The sequence below is a fragment of the Rhinoderma darwinii genome (genome assembly GCF_050947455.1).
Source record: "Rhinoderma darwinii isolate aRhiDar2 chromosome 3 unlocalized genomic scaffold, aRhiDar2.hap1 SUPER_3_unloc_15, whole genome shotgun sequence".
Lineage (NCBI taxonomy): Eukaryota > Metazoa > Chordata > Amphibia > Anura > Rhinodermatidae > Rhinoderma > Rhinoderma darwinii.
This window is the reverse complement of record NW_027461740.1, coordinates 234,234-248,212: the sequence shown is the minus strand read 5'-3', so window position 1 is coordinate 248,212 and position 13,979 is coordinate 234,234. Positions and strand designations below refer to the sequence as shown.

The 13,979-nt window shown below is 39.3% G+C and overlaps 8 non-coding genes across 8 annotated transcripts; 5 read left to right on the top strand and 3 right to left on the bottom strand.

The window, feature by feature from the left end:
• Positions 1–1,043: 1,043 nt before the first annotated feature.
• TRNAS-UGA (transfer RNA serine (anticodon UGA)) lies at positions 1,044–1,125 on the bottom strand. The gene has a single exon. It is a non-coding gene; the product is annotated as a tRNA-Ser (tRNA).
• Positions 1,126–1,248: 123 nt separating this feature from the next.
• Positions 1,249–1,322, top strand: TRNAT-AGU (transfer RNA threonine (anticodon AGU)). The gene has a single exon. It is a non-coding gene; the product is annotated as a tRNA-Thr (tRNA).
• A 1,282-nt stretch (positions 1,323–2,604) lies between these two features.
• On the bottom strand, positions 2,605–2,686 carry TRNAS-UGA (transfer RNA serine (anticodon UGA)). Its single transcript has one exon. It is a non-coding gene; the product is annotated as a tRNA-Ser (tRNA).
• Positions 2,687–2,809: 123 nt separating this feature from the next.
• Positions 2,810–2,883, top strand: TRNAT-AGU (transfer RNA threonine (anticodon AGU)). Its single transcript has one exon. It is a non-coding gene; the product is annotated as a tRNA-Thr (tRNA).
• Positions 2,884–4,165: 1,282 nt separating this feature from the next.
• TRNAS-UGA (transfer RNA serine (anticodon UGA)) lies at positions 4,166–4,247 on the bottom strand. The gene has a single exon. It is a non-coding gene; the product is annotated as a tRNA-Ser (tRNA).
• A 123-nt stretch (positions 4,248–4,370) lies between these two features.
• Positions 4,371–4,444, top strand: TRNAT-AGU (transfer RNA threonine (anticodon AGU)). Its single transcript has one exon. It is a non-coding gene; the product is annotated as a tRNA-Thr (tRNA).
• A 1,486-nt stretch (positions 4,445–5,930) lies between these two features.
• Positions 5,931–6,004, top strand: TRNAT-AGU (transfer RNA threonine (anticodon AGU)). The gene has a single exon. It is a non-coding gene; the product is annotated as a tRNA-Thr (tRNA).
• A 1,481-nt stretch (positions 6,005–7,485) lies between these two features.
• On the top strand, positions 7,486–7,559 carry TRNAT-AGU (transfer RNA threonine (anticodon AGU)). Its single transcript has one exon. It is a non-coding gene; the product is annotated as a tRNA-Thr (tRNA).
• The last annotated feature ends 6,420 nt before the right edge of the window (positions 7,560–13,979 follow it).

Sequence of the window (13,979 nt, the reverse complement as noted above, 5' to 3'; positions counted from 1 at the left end):
CTGTTACCAGTTTATCAGGTCCCTAACTCCTAACTAGTCTAATTGGTGCTTTGCTGCTGATAACTACAGGGTGATTTGTAGTAAAAAAATGTTTATTATTTGCAAAATTATGAGAATTTTCTAAATATGTAATTTAGCCTTTATTAGACATCTGGGAGGTAACAGCAGCAATTCTCCTGAGGTGGAGCTGACTCTCAGCATCTGATGCTGTCCTATCAGCATGAAGTTGCTTCACACACATTGTGAAACTCAAGCTACAGGGAAGGAGGATCAATTCAAACAGCCATATCTCGGGCTGTGGGCCACCTAAAACAGCAGATTTTGTGGCATTTGAAAGACTGGATTCTACTCTTTCATATGACACCAAAATCACAGTTCTAGCTGTGACAGAACCGAAGATATCACCTGTTGAATACACAGTCGGGAATGGACGCAGTTTACTATACGATCACACTGTGTTGCTGGACAGGGAAGGGGGAGAAGTTGTATGCTGATTGGACAGCGTCATACAGAAAACATTAGCTGCCCAGAGTAAAAAGGAGTCATCTCCTATTTGGCTATTAGAGCTACATTAGTATATATAGATAAATGCTCATAACTTTGCAAATAAACGTTTTTTTAAAAAAAAAACAACAAATCACACTGTAGTTATCAGCATCATAGCGCCTATTAGGCTAGTTAGGAAATTGGGAATTGATAAACTGGTGACAGAGTCCATTTAAGGGACTATATACAGGAGTATGTGACAGAAAATAGTATTATAATTGACAGCAAGCAGAGATTTACTAAGGACAGAAGTTGTCCAACCAACCTGATTTGTTTTTATCAAGAGGAAAATAAAAGTCTGGACAAATGGGATGCTGTAGTTATAGTGATTTATACTCTAAATATTGCTCGCTTTTCAGAGTTGTAAGCCAGGGGCACAGCTGGAACCACTATTATTAATGTAATTAATCAGTGATAAAGAGGATGGAATTAAAATAACTCTTTCTATAGGTGACAAACTTTAATATGTTTCTGGAAGTTCTCTTCTTAAAATAGAACGTTGTGAACAGGACTTGAACCTGTGCAGGGAGACCCCATTGGATTTCAAATCCAACGCCTTAACCACTCGGCCATCACAACTTATGTACCCTGCCTGTTAAGACTTCTGCCAACTACACCTAAGGGGCTAGCCTAAGATATGAGATCAGTCTTTTGCTCTGAACTGAGCTGTGTGGTAGGACACCGTGAGAAGAAAAGTGCTTTGGTGCTGTGGCTTAGTTGGTTAAAGCGCCTGTCTAGTAAACAGGAGATCCTGAGTTCAAATCTCAGCAGTGCCTTGCTATTTGTTGCTTTAGTTTATTCACTTGTTTATTATTTAAGTTTACATAACTAAAGTATATGATGAATCAAATTCTTTATAGGCAATTAAAAATCTATCGGGTTTTTCATTGGTGACAGAGACCCCATGAATGTCATTAAGTTTTCTATAAGTAGTAAGTTCAATACAAAGTAATTATAGACCAGTAAGCTTAACATCCATTGTGGGAAAAACTTTTGAAGAGCTCTTAAAGGGACTCTGTTACCAGTTTATCAGGTCCCTAACTCCTAACTAGTCTAATTGGTGCTTTGCTGCTGATAACTACAGGGTGATTTGTAGTAAAAAAATGTTTATTATTTGCAAAATTATGAGAATTTTCTAAATATGTAATTTAGCCTTTATTAGACATCTGGGAGGTAACAGCAGCAATTCTCCTGAGGTGGAGCTGACTCTCAGCATCTGATGCTGTCCTATCAGCATGAAGTTGCTTCACACACATTGTGAAACTCAAGCTACAGGGAAGGAGGATCAATTCAAACAGCCATATCTCGGGCTGTGGGCCACCTAAAACAGCAGATTTTGTGGCATTTGAAAGACTGGATTCTACTCTTTCATATGACACCAAAATCACAGTTCTAGCTGTGACAGAACCGAAGATATCACCTGTTGAAAACACAGTCGGGAATGGACGCAGTTTACTATATGATCACACTGTGTTGCTGGACAGGGAAGGGGGAGAAGTTGTATGCTGATTGGACAGCGTCATACAGAAAACATTAGCTGCCCAGAGTAAAAAGGAGTCATCTCCTATTTGGCTATTAGAGCTACATTAGTATATATAGATAAATGCTCATAACTTTGCAAATAAACGTTTTTTTTAAAAAAAAAAAACAAATCACACTGTAGTTATCAGCATCATAGCGCCTATTAGGCTAGTTAGGAAATTGGGAATTGATAAACTGGTGACAGAGTCCATTTAAGGGATTATATACAGGAGTATGTGACAGAAAATAGTATTATAATTGACAGCAAGCAGAGATTTACTAAGGACAGAAGTTGTCCAACCAACCTGATTTGTTTTTATCAAGAGGAAAATAAAAGTCTGGACAAATGGGATGCTGTAGTTATAGTGATTTATACTCTAAATATTGCTCGCTTTTCAGAGTTGTAAGCCAGGGGCACAGCTGGAACCACTATTATTAATGTAATTAATCAGTGATAAAGAGGATGGAATTAAAATAACTCTTTCTATAGGTGACAAACTTTAATATGTTTCTGGAAGTTCTCTTCTTAAAATAGAACGTTGTGAACAGGACTTGAACCTGTGCAGGGAGACCCCATTGGATTTCAAATCCAACGCCTTAACCACTCGGCCATCACAACTTATGTACCCTGCCTGTTAAGACTTCTGCCAACTACACCTAAGGGGCTAGCCTAAGATATGAGATCAGTCTTTTGCTCTGAACTGAGCTGTGTGGTAGGACACCGTGAGAAGAAAAGTGCTTTGGTGCTGTGGCTTAGTTGGTTAAAGCGCCTGTCTAGTAAACAGGAGATCCTGAGTTCAAATCTCAGCAGTGCCTTGCTATTTGTTGCTTTAGTTTATTCACTTGTTTATTATTTAAGTTTACATAACTAAAGTATATGATGAATCAAATTCTTTATAGGCAATTAAAAATCTATCGGGTTTTTCATTGGTGACAGAGACCCCATGAATGTCATTAAGTTTTCTATAAGTAGTAAGTTCAATACAAAGTAATTATAGACCAGTAAGCTTAACATCCATTGTGGGAAAAACTTTTGAAGAGCTCTTAAAGGGACTCTGTTACCAGTTTATCAGGTCCCTAACTCCTAACTAGTCTAATTGGTGCTTTGCTGCTGATAACTACAGGGGGATTTGTAGTAAAAAAATGTTTATTATTTGCAAAATTATGAGAATTTTCTAAATATGTAATTTAGCCTTTATTAGACATCTGGGAGGTAACAGCAGCAATTCTCCTGAGGTGGAGCTGACTCTCAGCATCTGATGCTGTCCTATCAGCATGAAGTTGCTTCACACACATTGTGAAACTCAAGCTACAGGGAAGGAGGATCAATTCAAACAGCCATATCTCGGGCTGTGGGCCACCTAAAACAGCAGATTTTGTGGCATTTGAAAGACTGGATTCTACTCTTTCATATGACACCAAAATCACAGTTCTAGCTGTGACAGAACCGAAGATATCACCTGTTGAAAACACAGTCGGGAATGGACGCAGTTTACTATATGATCACACTGTGTTGCTGGACAGGGAAGGGGGAGAAGTTGTATGCTGATTGGACAGCGTCATACAGAAAACATTAGCTGCCCAGAGTAAAAAGGAGTCATCTCCTATTTGGCTATTAGAGCTACATTAGTATATATAGATAAATGCTCATAACTTTGCAAATAAACGTTTTTTTTAAAAAAAAACAACAAATCACACTGTAGTTATCAGCATCATAGCGCCTATTAGGCTAGTTAGGAAATTGGGAATTGATAAACTGGTGACAGAGTCCATTTAAGGGATTATATACAGGAGTATGTGACAGAAAATAGTATTATAATTGACAGCAAGCAGAGATTTACTAAGGACAGAAGTTGTCCAACCAACCTGATTTGTTTTTATCAAGAGGAAAATAAAAGTCTGGACAAATGGGATGCTGTAGTTATAGTGATTTATACTCTAAATATTGCTCGCTTTTCAGAGTTGTAAGCCAGGGGCACAGCTGGAACCACTATTATTAATGTAATTAATCAGTGATAAAGAGGATGGAATTAAAATAACTCTTTCTATAGGTGACAAACTTTAATATGTTTCTGGAAGTTCTCTTCTTAAAATAGAACGTTGTGAACAGGACTTGAACCTGTGCAGGGAGACCCCATTGGATTTCAAATCCAACGCCTTAACCACTCGGCCATCACAACTTATGTACCCTGCCTGTTAAGACTTCTGCCAACTACACCTAAGGGGCTAGCCTAAGATATGAGATCAGTCTTTTGCTCTGAACTGAGCTGTGTGGTAGGACACCGTGAGAAGAAAAGTGCTTTGGTGCTGTGGCTTAGTTGGTTAAAGCGCCTGTCTAGTAAACAGGAGATCCTGAGTTCAAATCTCAGCAGTGCCTTGCTATTTGTTGCTTTAGTTTATTCACTTGTTTATTATTTAAGTTTACATAACTAAAGTATATGATGAATCAAATTCTTTATAGGCAATTAAAAATCTATCGGGTTTTTCATTGGTGACAGAGACCCCATGAATGTCATTAAGTTTTCTATAAGTAGTAAGTTCAATACAAAGTAATTATAGACCAGTAAGCTTAACATCCATTGTGGGAAAAACTTTTGAAGAGCTCTTAAAGGGACTCTGTTACCAGTTTATCAGGTCCCTAACTCCTAACTAGTCTAATTGGTGCTTTGCTGCTGATAACTACAGGGTGATTTGTAGTAAAAAAAATGTTTATTATTTGCAAAATTATGAGAATTTTCTAAATATGTAATTTAGCCTTTATTAGACATCTGGGAGGTAACAGCAGCAATTCTCCTGAGGTGGAGCTGACTCTCAGCATCTGATGCTGTCCTATCAGCATGAAGCTGCTTCACACACATTGTGAAACTCAAGCTACAGGAAGGGGGATCAATTCAAAAAGCCATATCTCGGGCTGTGGGCCACCTAAAAAGCAGATTTGGTGGCATTTGAAAGACTGGATTCTACTCTTTCATATGACACCAAAATCACAGTTCTAGCTGTGACAGAACCGAAGATATCACCTGTTGAAAACACAGTCGGGAATGGACGCAGTTTACTATATGATCACACTGTGTTGCTGGACAGGGAAGGGGGAGAAGTTGTATGCTGATTGGACAGCGTCATACAGAAAACATTAGCTGCCCAGAGTAAAAAGGAGTCATCTCCTATTTGGCTATTAGAGCTACATTAGTATATATAGATAAATGCTCATAACTTTGCAAATAAACGTTTTTTTTAAAAAAAAACAACAAATCACACTGTAGTTATCAGCATCATAGCGCCTATTAGGCTAGTTAGGAAATTGGGAATTGATAAACTGGTGACAGAGTCCATTTAAGGGACTATATACAGGAGTATGTGACAGAAAATAGTATTATAATTGACAGCAAGCAGAGATTTACTAAGGACAGAAGTTGTCCAACCAACCTGATTTGTTTTTATCAAGAGGAAAATAAAAGTCTGGACAAATGGGATGCTGTAGTTATAGTGATTTATACTCTAAATATTGCTCGCTTTTCAGAGTTGTAAGCCAGGGGCACAGCTGGAACCACTATTATTAATGTAATTAATCAGTGATAAAGAGGATGGAATTAAAATAACTCTTTCTATAGGTGACAAACTTTAATATGTTTCTGGAAGTTCTCTTCTTAAAATAGAACGTTGTGAACAGAACTTGAACCTGTGCAGGGAGACCCCATTGGATTTCAAATCCAACGCCTTAACCACTCGGCCATCACAACTTATGTACCCTTACTGTTAAGACTTCTGCCAACTACACCTAAGGGGCTAGCCTAAGATATGAGATCAGTCTTTTGCTCTGAACTGAGCTGTGTGGTAGGACACCGTGAGAAGAAAAGTGCTTTGGTGCTGTGGCTTAGTTGGTTAAAGCGCCTGTCTAGTAAACAGGAGATCCTGAGTTCAAATCTCAGCAGTGCCTTGCTATTTGTTGCTTTAGTTTATTCATTTGTTTATTATTTAAGTTTACATAACTAAAGTATATGATGAATCAAATTCTTTATAGGCAATTAAAAATCTATCGGGTTTTTCATTGGTGACAGAGACCCCATGAATGTCATTGAGTTTTCTATAAGTAGTAAGTTCAATACAAAGTAATTATAGACCAGTAAGCTTAACATCCATTGTGGGAAAAACTTTTGAAGAGCTCTTAAAGGGACTCTGTTACCAGTTTATCAGGTCCCTAACTCCTAACTAGTCTAATTGGTGCTTTGCTGCTGATAACTACAGGGTGATTTGTAGTAAAAAAAATGTTTATTATTTGCAAAATTATGAGCATTTTCTAAATATGTAATTTAGCCTTTATTACACATCTGGGAGGTAACAGCAGCAATTCTCCTGAGGTGGAGCTGACTCTCAGCATCTGATGCTGTCCTATCAGCATGAAGCTGCTTCACACACATTGTGAAACTCAAGCTACAGGAAGGGGGATCAATTCAAAAAGCCATATCTCGGGCTGTGGGCCACCTAAAAAGCAGATTTGGTGGCATTTGAAAGACTGGATTCTACTCTTTCATATGACACCAAAATCACAGTTCTAGCTGTGACAGAACCGAAGATATCACCTGTTGAAAACACAGTCGGGAATGGACGCAGTGTACTATATGATCACACTGTGTTGCTGGACAGGGAAGGGGGAGAAGTTGTATGCTGATTGGACAGCGTCATACAGAAAACATTAGCTGCCCAAAGTAAAAAGGAGTCATCTCCTATTTGGCTATTAGAGCTACATTAGTATATATAAATAAATGCTCATAACTTTGCAAATAAACGTTTTTTTAAAAAAACAACAAATCACACTGTAGTTATCAGCATCATAGCGCCTATTAGGCTAGTTAGGAAATTGGGAATTGATAAACTGGTGACAGAGTCCATTTAAGGGACTATATACAGGAGTATGTGACAGAAAATAGTATTATAATTGACAGCAAGCAGAAATTTACTAATGACAGAAGTTGTCCAACCAACCTGATTTGTTTTTATCAAGAGGAAAATAAAAGTCTGGACAAATGGGATGCTGTAGTTATAGTGATTTATACTCTAAATATTGCTCGCTTTTCAGAGTTGTAAGCCAGGGGCACAGCTGGAACCACTATTATTAATGTAATTAATCAGTGACAAAGAGGATGGAATTAAAATAACTCTTTCTATAGGTGACAAACTTTAATATGTTTCTGGAAGTTCTCTTCTTAAAATAGAACGTTGTGAACAGGACATGAACCTGTGCAGGGAGACCCCATTGGATTTCAAATCCCACACCTTAACCACTCGGCCATCACAACCTATGTACCCTGACTGTTAAGACTTCTGGCAACTACACCTAAGGGGCTAGCCTAAAATATGAGATGTCTTTTGCTCTGAACTGAGCTGTGTGGTAGGACACCGTGAGAAGAAAAGTGTTTTGGTGCTGTGGCTTAGTTGGTTAAAGCGCCTGTCTAGTAAACAGGAGATCCTGAGTTCAAATCTCAGCAGTGCCTTGCTATTTGTTGCTTTAGTTTATTCACTTGTTTATTATTTAAGTTTACATAACTAAAGTATATGATGAATCAAATTCTTTATAGGCAATTAGAACGGGGAGAGAAAAAGCCACGGCGCCACTTGGTATGGATCAAGAAGGTGGTGTAAGGTGGTGAAGAAATATAAATGCTCACCGTGTAGGTTAGAAGAGTTGAGCACTGGGGTCCACGAGGTAGCTGCTGCCAGATCCGGGCCGGTCGCCAAAGGAGACCGCTTGGGTACGAAATTTGCAGATAAAAACAAGGATCTATACGGCGCTGCTGGTTTGTAGTGGACAAATGGAAATCCTGAGATCGGGTAATAGTTTTGTAAAAAACTGTTTTAATTGCAACGCGTTTCAGCACCGAACCGGCGCTTTCATCAGGCATAGGTTTACAGAAGGAAAGAGGCAGGTTTATATAGCGCCAGTTCAGACTGGATAATTGCTCAGAAAAACCGCGAAAACACAACATCAGGTCAAAGTTCAAAAAATGTGTATATACAATCAACAGACGAATCATAATATAAATACATGGATGATAAAAATAAAGATAATAACAAATAAAAGAGGCTGTGTACTCAACAAAAGGATCGTAGCAAGTTAAAAACTAAATTGTGTAAACAAATGTAATCGTTTTATTCATATTGTTGTTAACAGGGAAAATGCATAAGGTGTCATGGGAAAAATGGGGTGGGTAAACGTTGTTTGACTAAGGGTTTGTATGTATTGTTAGGAAGTGGTACTGTATGTTATGTTTAGTTTACATGTCGCCACGGAGACCAGAAGGGTAACGGAAGCCGAAGCGCTCCAAAACCAAGTGGAACGCAAGATGGAACGCAAAGCGCGAGAGGAGGAAGGGAGGCTCAGGAAGGACCGGCGGAGGTTGACAAACCGGGACAGAGTGTGAGCATCAGACGGTGGGTGAGTGAAAGATGATTACCAGATATCAATGTGTAGCAGGGACTAAGATTAATAGGCAGGTCTATTACTTGTGGGTATTTAAAAGCAGTGGTCGTGTGTCCACAACAGGAGGGTATGTTTGACTCCGTGTGGAAAATTGGAACATAAGTTAATGTAGTAGAACATGTCATGTTGGGAAGATCTGAAGGATAGAAGATTTAATTAATCTAAGGATGATTCTGTAATATCATTCAGACCCAAAGGGTGAAGGGTGTTCAATTTAAAAATCCAATAGTTTTCTCTCTGTTTCAATTTGCTAAATCTGTTTGGGACGTCACTGCTGATGTGTTCTATTGGAGTAATATTAATTTTATTGAATTCGCAGTTATATATACGGAAAAAATGTCTAGAGACACTGTGCTTGAGATATCCGTTATTTATATTGAAACGATGGTTATTGATTCTGGTTCTCAGACACTGAGTGGTTCTACCAATGTATTGCAAATGACATGGACACTCTAATAAATAGATGACAAAAGAACTGCCACAATTCAGCAGAGACTGTATACTGAAAGTTTCATTGGTGACTGTGGATGTGTAATCCAATTTTCTGTGGCTAATGGACTTACAGCAAAGGCAACGTGAGTGTCCGCATCTGAAGGACCCTTTTATACTAGAAAGAAAGTCTGTGTTGGTAATAGGATGTTTATTAATTCTGCTGGGGGCCAAAATGTTTTTAAGGGATAGGGACCGTCGGAAAGTAATATTCGGTTTACATCGTAGTGCGTTTCTTAAATACGGATCAGTCCTGAGAATGTGCCAATGTTTGGAAAGTATGTTCCTGATTGTTTTGTTGCCCCTGTTGAAGGTGGTGATGAAATTGAGATGGGGATTAGTTGCACCCAATTTAGGAATCTTAACTGAGGGATTGAGGCAAGATATATGTGTTAGCTTAGAAGCTTTTAATCGTGCACCTTTTATGAGGTTTTTAGGGAAACCTTTATCTTTGAACCTTTTTTCAAGGACCCCGCATTCTTTGACAAAGTCGTTGTTAGTACTACAGTTTTTTCGTATCCTACGGAATTGCCCAAAAGGTACGTTTTTCAACCAGGGACGATGATGGGCGCTTCTGAAGTCAATATAGCTATTGACATCGACTAGTTTAAAATGTGTCTTTGTTATGAATTCTTTGCTGACAATGTCATAACTAATGGTCAGGTCAAGGTAGTCTATGGAAGTGGGAGAAAAGGTATAAGTAAATGCTAGGTCATAATTATTTTTATTGAGAGTATTGATGAAACGTACAGCTTCCTCCTCAGTGCCCTTCCATACTAGAAACAGATCATCGATGTATCTTTTATAGAGTAGTATATTGTTTTTGTAGGGGTGTTCGCCATAAATATATGTATTTTCGAAAGACCCCATATAGAGATTTGCGTAAGAAGGTGCAAAACGACTACCCATCGCACATCCCTTAATTTGGTGGTAGAAGTTGCTGTCAAAGCTAAAGATGTTATGATTAAGAATAAAATCGATGCAATTGGCTAAAAAATCAACCTGCGGTTTGGAAATGTTATTAATTTGGGATAAAAATGTATGGGCTACTTTAATACCTTTATCATGAGGGATGTTACTATAAAGAGTGGTTACGTCTGCAGTAAGAAAACAGACTGGGGCCGTTGAAGGGTCAAGTTTGAGATTGTTTAAGTCTCTAATTAATTGTGTGGAGTCCTTAAGGTGGGATGGTAAAGTGTGAACAAGTGGTTGGAGGTGAAGATCTACGAAATGAGAGAGATTGCTAGTGAGTGAGTCTATTCCAGAAATGATGGGACGTCCCGGGGGATCTGTTAGTGACTTGTGAATTTTGGGTAGATAGTAAATGAACGGCATGTTCGGAAAAGTGACAGAGAGGAACCTTTTTTCTTTTTTATTAATCAAGCCTGATGAGGCCGCTGTTTCAATTAGGTTTTGATATTTGAGTGTGTACACAGGTAGCGGGTTTGTGGTCAATTTTTTGTAAAAAGTGGTGTCACTCAAAATCCTAGTAGTTTCTTTTAGGTAGTTTTCTCTGTCTAGGATGACTATTCCCCCTCCCTTGTCAGCAGGGCGGATTACGATGTCATTATTTTTTTGGAGACTTTTCATGGCCTTCCTTTCATGTAAAGTTAAATTGTCAGAGTAAGTGGATGGTAAATTGAGAGTTCTGAACTCATTGCTGACTAGGGACGAAAAAGTTTCAATCATGGGACCTTGGTGGTGGGTTGGATAGAAATTAGATTTTGGATGAACTTCTACTGGGATGGCCCTCGGTACAGCAGGGTTACCAGATGGTTCTGTGTCGGTGTTGGTCATGGATTTGGTCATGGCAAAATGTCTGGTGAGGGTGAGCTTCCTAGTGAACCTGTTGAGGTCCATGAAAAGCTCAAAATTGTTAGTTGAGGATGTGGGACAGAATGAAAGACCTTTATTCAAGAGGCTGAGTTCATATGTGTTTAAAGAGTATAATGACAAATTGAATATTTTTATTGATGCTGGACCAGGTTCCTCTTTTTGCTGAGAGATGAATGATGTTTTGTGGCGTTTTTTACCTCCTCTTCGTCCTCTGGGTCTATACCTAGTTTCCTTTTGGTGGAAATTGTTTGAATTGTGGGAAAGAAATTGGTGATGGTTTGAGCTTTGGGGCTCATAATGTATGGAATTAATACGTCCTTGCTCACAACAGTGGGGGTTAAAGGGGGTCTGACTAGCTGGGACGGAAGGCCTAAAAAAGACGTCGCTGCATATGTAATATCCAGAACTGACGTGGCTAAATCAGTATTAGGATTAATGAGCCCCTGGGTGGTGTTATGATTGAAGAAATGGTCAGCAGGGGAGGTTGGATTAGAGAAATATGGTGTGTCATGGATCGAAAGCTCAAGAAGGGATGGAAAATGGTTACCATCCTCCTCGTCTATAGACTCATTGACCAGTGAAGTGTGGGAAAGGTCAATAATTGGGGGTACCTCCATTGGTTCGGATGCAAGGGGTAACCGGGATAGATGGATTGCTAAATCAGAGGATTTAAAAGCATTCATCGGTATTCTGGGGCTGTATTGACTAAACCGAGAAGGTATGTGAGGTTGTGGGAACTGAGTTGAGGTGGGTATTGTGGCTGTATTAGGGCACACGTTTGCAGTGTTAACCAGAGTTGCGGTGTTAATACTGGGAGAGTGGTTAGGGATCAACATAGTGTCCAATTTCCTAGATTTGGTACTGTTCCTGAAGGATCTGCTGTAATTCAAGACCCTATCCCGTGTGGTAATTGGATTGGGTTTGATCGGCAAGTTTCTGTTTGAGGCAGTGTCATGTTCAGATATGATGGTTTTTTTGGGGTCTAGGGGAGGAAAGGTGTTCGTTTTCCAATCACCAATAGGGTCAATTGCATAGTCGAGTTGGTCCCTTTTATATTTCTTAACTTTTCTAAAAATAAGGTCTTTTTCATAAGAAATGAGTCTTCTGCTAGTGGATTCTTCTAATTTGAGGAAATCACAATGATCACTGAAGTGCAATAATTGTTCTTTGATGATAGAGATATCTGACAGTAAAGCATTGCTAAGTGATGTACGTTTAGTGAGCAATCTTTCAAGAAAGCCTAGATGGCATGCATCTATATGAGACTTCCAATCGTTGCTAAAAGAAGTGTCAGCAGGGTAAGGGTTAGTGATGGATAGCCTTAACCCTCTGGGGGTGATGTTGGCAGAGATATATAACAACAAAAACTGACAATCAATGTTCTGTAAAGCCTCTTTTTTAAGGAGGTCCTCTAGAGAAAGGTATAGGTCTGTCATTTTTAGGGTCTCCTCAATGGATGAGGTATTACTCACTATGTGAGAATGTCCTTGTAAAGTATCAGTCCCAATGGATTCGAGGATGAGACGTTCCCGCAATAGGTTCCTTTCGTTAGTGAAATCCAACATCGTGGAGGATGGTTGTAGACGGGAACACAATGTCACCAAACGACGGAGGGGTGATGGATCAAGTCTGTTCCTAGGTTGTCGTTATGATTAGGGAGGTAGTTCCAAGATAGTAGATCCAAGGTTAGGCTGCCAGTGCAGGAGACACTTGTCACCGGTCGCAAACCGGAAAACTCCGGTAGTGATAGATGCGGTGCTCCTGATGTCGGAGTATCAGCTTTGCAGGGCAGATACAATCCGAACTATAACAGAACGGGGAGAGAAAAAGCCACGGCGCCACTTGGTATGGATCAAGAAGGTGGTGTAAGGTGGTGAAGAAATATAAATGCTCACCGTGTAGGTTAGAAGAGTTGAGCACTGGGGTCCACGAGGTAGCTGCTGCCAGATCCGGGCCGGTCGCCAAAGGAGACCGCTTGGGTACGAAATTTGCAGATAAAAACAAGGATCTATACGGCGCTGCTGGTTTGTAGTGGACAAATGGAAATCCTGAGATCGGGTAATAGTTTTGTAAAAAACTGTTTTAATTGCAACGCGTTTCAGCACCGAACCGGCGCTTTCATCAGGCATAGGTTTACAGAAGGAAAGAGGCAGGTTTATATAGCGCCAGTTCAGACTGGATAATTGCTCAGAAAAACCGCGAAAACACAACATCAGGTCAAAGTTCAAAAAATGTGTATATACAATCAACAGACGAATCATAATATAAATACATGGATGATAAAAATAAAGATAATAACAAATAAAAGAGGCTGTGTACTCAACAAAAGGATCGTAGCAAGTTAAAAACTAAATTGTGTAAACAAATGTAATCGTTTTATTCATATTGTTGTTAACAGGGAAAATGCATAAGGTGTCATGGGAAAAATGGGGTGGGTAAACGTTGTTTGACTAAGGGTTTGTATGTATTGTTAGGAAGTGGTACTGTATGTTATGTTTAGTTTACATGTCGCCACGGAGACCAGAAGGGTAACGGAAGCCGAAGCGCTCCAAAACCAAGTGGAACGCAAGATGGAACGCAAAGCGCGAGAGGAGGAAGGGAGGCTCAGGAAGGACCGGCGGAGGCTGACAAACCGGGACAGAGTGTGAGCATCAGACGGTGGGTGAGTGAAAGATGATTACCAGATATCAATGTGTAGCAGGGACTAAGATTAATAGGCAGGTCTATTACTTGTGGGTATTTAAAAGCAGTGGTCGTGTGTCCACAACAGGAGGGTATGTTTGACTCCGTGTGGAAAATTGGAACATAAGTTAATGTAGTAGAACATGTCATGTTGGGAAGATCTGAAGGATAGAAGATTTAATTAATCTAAGGATGATTCTGTAATATCATTCAGACCCAAAGGGTGAAGGGTGTTCAATTTAAAAATCCAATAGTTTTCTCTCTGTTTCAATTTGCTAAATCTGTTTGGGACGTCACTGCTGATGTGTTCTATTGGAGTAATATTAATTTTATTGAATTCGCAGTTATGTATACGGAAAAAATGTCTAGAGACACTGTGCTTGAGATATCCGTTATTTATATTGAAAGGATGGTTATTGATTCTGGT